Source organism: Triticum aestivum, chromosome 2A (genome assembly GCF_018294505.1).
Source record: "Triticum aestivum cultivar Chinese Spring chromosome 2A, IWGSC CS RefSeq v2.1, whole genome shotgun sequence".
Classification (NCBI taxonomy): domain Eukaryota; kingdom Viridiplantae; phylum Streptophyta; class Magnoliopsida; order Poales; family Poaceae; genus Triticum; species Triticum aestivum.
Window position 1 is genome coordinate 744,464,075 of NC_057797.1, and position 6,000 is coordinate 744,470,074.

A 6,000-nucleotide genomic window follows, 5' to 3' on the forward strand; every position below is an offset into this window, starting at 1 on the left:
TATGGGTACCGGGTCCCCTTCAGCGGAATTCACGTCTTCATCGGCCAGATCGGCGAGTCAGGCCCTGAGCCGGACGTCCACACCAACCTCATCGAAATGGCTCGACGCGCGAGGACCACCCGTGTTCAATCTATCGTGAAGCATGCCTTTGTAGGCTGTGTCCACGGCGATGAATACTCTGAAGGATCGGTGGAGGGTGGTGAGACGGCCGTCTGCTCTGACACTGCATCATCAACGGGCGAGACAGACTCTTTGTACCAGCTGCAGGATGGCATGCTCGAGGGCTGTTCCGATGGCAGCAGTATTCTGGACCTCCTTGAGCCTCCGAATTGGGCCGGAGTCTTCATGGCAAGGACATAGCCCAGGCAGAACTCCATAGCAGCAGTGGCAACAACTACCGTGTCGGCCGCAGCCGGGTCAGGAGACCCCCCGCGCCTCCCGTCTCAGATTCTAATGGACCTCATGGATAAACTGACGACTCTGTTGACTGCCGTGGTAGAGCCGACGGATAAAGCCCAACATGACGCAGAGGTGGCACGCGTACGTGAAGAGATGGTGCAAGCTAAAGAAAATCTGGCTGCAGAGGAAGTCAGGATGGCAGTGGAGCGGGCGGCTTTGGATGTTCGTGCTCAACAGCTTCAAGCGGAGACCTTCCGGCTCTCGGTGGATCTGAACGCGTCAAACGAGGTCATGAGGAGAAGGCATGAGAAAACTCAGTCACATCTACCTCTGACGCTCGATCCTAGGAACCTTTTTCATACACCCGGAGTTGGGGGAAGCAACCCGCCGGAGGTAAACCGGATCACGACACCCGGTGCGCGGTCCAACCGCGTGCCATGGAACCACCTCATGTAATTACCACTCCACCTCATTACGTACCAACACCGCCGGGTCACTTCTCCAATCCCTTGGAAAACCTCATTGCAGCATCAGCTCGTTTGGCGGCTCTCCCGATGGAAGGTGACTCACCGGCGGCAGTCGAAACGCGAAGGGTGAGAAAACTTCTTCAAACAGCTCTGGCACAGCAGGATGCATACTCCTACAGTCAGGATCCATTCAACTCCTCGCCTGAGCCGGAGCCCAAGCTACAGTAGGCATATGGGGTCAGCCGACATGTCAAGCAATGCTCAACGCCGCAACCGGCCGCACAGGTATGAGCCGGTGCAGGCTGGAGCCATTAACTTGGCGGATCAGGAGAGGATCCGGCAAGAGGCGGAGCGAGCGGTTCAACTGGCAGCAGAGTAGGCGGCTCATCAGACCTTTCCGGCTTATCCAGCAACCTCAGTTGAGGCAGGGGTGGCCACAAGAACCGGAGGTGTCCCTTGCCTGGTGCCGGCCATACGTAATGAGTGTTTGCCAAAAGACTTCAAGGGGCCCCGTAAGGTGCCTAATTACACGGCTGACTTACAGCCTGGGGCTTGGATTGAGAGTTATGAGATGGCTATGGAGTTGTTGGAGGTCAACGACGCGACAATGGCCAAGTATTTCACTATGATGTTGGATGGAACAGCTCGTACTTGGTTGAAGGGGTTGCCACCCAATTCTATCGGCTCATGGCCGGAGTTGAAGGCCCGGTTCATCCAGAACTTCAAAGACACGTGTAAGCAGCCTATGTCGATTGTGGACCTGACTAATTGTAAGCAAGAGGACGGTGAGTCTACAACCCATTGGGTGCGCCAGGTCAAGGAGATAATACATTCATCTGATAAGATGGATGTCGGCTCAGCAGTCTTGATGTTGGAGAAAAATTGCTATTTTGAACCTCTGAAGCAGAAGTTGGGGCGGCTCAAGCGTGACTGCAATGACATGGGCCAGTTGATGGCGACTCTCTTCAAGTATGCTGATTCTGATAGTACCAAAGACCCGGTGTCTGACGAAGAAAAGACAACAAAGGGAAAGAAGAACGACAACGGCAAGGGTCACCAGCATAACCCGACAAATCAAGGAGGTAATAAACATAAGGCTAATGAGTTTGTCGCTAACACCAATGCGCAGGGCGGAAATCAACGGCGCAAGGGCAGGCAACCCCCTCGGTCGGGCGAGTCAGGTCCCACCCTTGAGCAACTATTGAATGAGCCTTGTCCAAGGCACGACACCCGGGAGAAGCCAGCCACCCACCTGTGGAAAGATTGTACAATCATGAAGGCGTTTAAAAATTCAAACGCGTTTGATGGAGGTCACGGCCCAGGTGGCGGTTTAGGTGGAGGCGGTTTCCATGGCCCGGGCGCCGGTTCAGGTGGAGGAGGATTTCACGGTCAGGGCCATCCTGGTAACCAAGGAGGATATAATCCACAACCTGGCCAAGGTAATCAGCAGCAACAGTCCGGATATCAGAGCAACCCAAAACAGCTGAGTAGTGGGCAATACCATGTGTTCACCACTAGTTTATGTAAGAGGGACCAGAAGCTTCACAAGAGGGCCGTCGATGTCATTGAGCCAGCGATTCCACGTTACTTACGTTGGTCAGAGCAGCCTATTGTGTGGAGCAGAGAGGATCACCCATCCCGGGTTGATAATCCAGGTCACTTGGCCTTGGTAGTGGCGCCTTAGGTTGGTGGATATAAATTCACTAAGGTACTCATGGATTGAGGCAGCAACATCAACATCCTCTACTATGAGACGTTCCACCGGATGGGATTGACTGATAAGAGTCTTAAACAACCCAACACTGTTTTTCACGGTGTGGTACCTGGCAAGTCGGCATACCCAGTTGGTAAGATTGAACTGGAAGTAGCCTTTGGAGATGAGTATGACTCCAGAGCAGAAAAATTAACCTTTGAGGTGGTTAAGATCAAAAGCCCATATCATGCTCTGTTTGGACGGCCGGCTTATGCCAAGTTCATGGCTCGGTCGTGTTATGTATATTTGCAGCTCAAGATGCCGGGTTATGAAGGCACCATTACAGTACATGGGAGCCAGAAAATAGCCTTGGAGTGTGAAGAAGGTGATGTTGCCTATGCTGAGTTTGTTTGTGCAACAGAAGAGTTAAAGTTTTACAAGGATCACGTTGACCCGGGAGACATGACGTCGTTAAAGAAACCAACAACAGAGCATGAGCCGGTGTTGAAGTTCAAATCAGCTGATGACACCAAGATGGTTGACTTTGTGCCCGGTGACTCATCCAAGCAGTTCATCATCAGTGCAAACTTGGATCCAAAATAGGAAAGTGCGCTCATCGAGTTCATCCATGAGAACCGCGACATCTTTGCATGGAAACCTTCCGACATGCCGGGTGTCCCGAGGGAACTCGCTGAGCACACTCTCAATATTGATCCAAAGTTTAAACCTGTTAGACAGTTTCTTCGACGGTTCAATGAAGAAAGGCGCAAGGCCATTGGAGAAGAGGTGGCCCGGCTCTTGGCGGCCGGGTTCATTGTAGAAGTCTTTCAACCAGAGTGGTTAGCCAACCCGGTGCTTGTACTCAAAAAGAATGACTCCTGGCGTATGTGTGTGGATTACACCGATTTAAACAAGGCTTGTCAGGCTGACCCTTTTGCCCTCCCCCGTATTGATCAGATCATCGATGCTACAGCGGGTTGCACACATTTGAGTTTCTTGGATGCTTATTCAGGTTATCATCAGATCAAGATGGCAGTCAAAGATCAGGAGAAGATGACCTTTATCACTCCTTTTGGAGCTTTCTACTATGTGTCTATGCCTTTTGGGCTTAAGAGTGCCCAGGCGACTTACCAATGGTGTGTGCAAAATTGTCTTCATGATCAGATTAAGCGTAATGTTCATGTTTATGTGGATGATATAGTGGTAAAATCCAGGAAATAGGAAACCTTGGTCACAGATCTGAAAGAGACCTTCGATAATCTCCGAGTCTACAAAATGATGCTTAACCCGGCTAAGTGTGTTTTTGGAGTCCCAGCCGGCAAGCTCTTGGGTTTTTAGTGTCTAACCGAGGTATTGAAGCTAACCCAGAGAAAATCAAGGCAATTGCATCCCTGGCCAAACCAACATGCATCAATGACGTTCAACGGCTGGCGGGTCGTGTTGCTGCTTTGAGCCGGTTCATAAGCCGGTTAGGGGAGAAGGCGATGCCTTTGTATCAGATGATGAAGAAAATAGATGATTTTGTTTGGAGCGATGCTGCAAACTCTGCTTCTGAAGATCTGAAGACATAGCTTGCTGAGCCGCCGGTCCTTGCTGCTCCAGTTGAGAAAGAGCCGCTGTTGTTATACGTAGCCGCCAACTCACGAGCTATTAGTGTGGCGATTGTGGTGGAGCGCAAGGAGGTTGGCAAGGAGCATCCGATTCAACGGTCGGTTTACTATGTCAGTGAGGTGTTAATTGAATCCAAACAACGATATCCACATTGGCAGAAGCTCGTATATGGGGTGTTCATGGCGAGCCGAAAGCTTAAACATTATTTTTAGGGTCACCCAATCACTGTTGTTAGCTCTGCTCCTTTGGGAGACATCATTCAAAATAGAGAAGCCATTGGATGAGTCGCCAAATGGGCCATTGAGCTTGGGTCTCATGGGTTGAAGTATGTACCACATACTGCGATCAAGTCTCAAGCACTGGTTGATTTTATTAATGACTGGATAGATATGCAGATGCCGAAAGAGAAACCAGACAACACATATTGGACTATTCACTTTGATGGGTCCAGACAACTGGAAGGCTCGGGGGCTGGAGTTGTTTTAACCTCCCCTCGAGGTGACAAATTTTGTTATGTGTTGCGGCTGATGTTTCCGTGTACTAACAACGCAGTGGAATATGAAGCTTTGCTCCATGGTCTTCGAGTGGCCAAAGAGATGAGCCTGAGCCAGGTCCGGTATCTTAGTGACTCAGATTTAGTGGCTCAACAAGTCTCAGGTAAGTGGGATTCCAAAGATCCTCTCATGGCGGCTTATCGCCGGGAAGTTGATGCTATTTTAGGGCATTTTAAAGGTTATCAGGTGGAGCACATTGACCGTAGGAAGAATGAAGTGGCTGATGCTTTAAGCCGGTTGGGATCTCAGCATAAGCCGGTGCCACCTAACACCTTTTTGGATGTTTTGCATAACCCGTCTGTCAAGTTACCCACGGAAGAAGATCTAGCCGTTCCTGACCCGGAGGCGCAGTTGGTGGCGGCTCTTCATGTCATCCCATATTGGACAGTGCCGTTCTTGGCTTACATGACCCGGGGAGAGTTGCCAGCGGATGAGACCCTGGCTCGACAGATAACCCGGCGGTCTAAGTCAATGACGATTTCTGATGGAGAACTATACCATCGCAGTGTCTCTGGAGCATTTCAGCGGTGTGTTTCCCCTGAAGAAGGCCAACAAATACTTTGTGAGATCCATGAAGGCGATTGTGGTCATCACGCCGGGTCAAAATCTCTGGTGGCCAAGGCTTTTCGTCATGGTTTTTACTGGTTGATGGCTCACACTGATGCAGAGGATCTGGTCAGCAGATGTGATGGATGTCAAAAGTTCACACGACGAGCACATGTGCCGGCTCAAGAGCTTCGGATGATTCCAATCACTTGGCCGTTTGCGGTCTGGGGGCTTGACATGGTGGGACCTGTCAAAAGGTCTAAGGATAAAAATACACATCTTTTAGTGGCAGTTGATAAATTCACAAAGTGGGTTGAGGCAGAGCCGGTCAGTAAGTGTGATGCGGCCACGGCGGTTCAGTTCATGAAAAAGGTGATCTTCCGTTTTGGTTTTCCACACAGCATTATCACTGACAATGGCACTAATCTATCCCAAGGGGCTATGGAGGAGTTTTGTCAACATGAGCATATTCGGCTTGATGTTTCTTTCGTAGCTCATCCTCAATCTAATGGTTGATACGTCTCCGTCGTATCTACTTTTCCAAACACTTTTGCCCTTGTTTTGGACTCTAACTTCTAATGTTTGAATGGAACTAACCCGGACTGACGTCGTTTTCAGCAGAATTACCATGGTGTTGTTTTATGTGCAGAAAACAAATATTCTCGGAATGACCTGAAACTCCACGAAACATCTTAGAAAAAATAATAAAAAAAATCCTCGCCAAAGATGA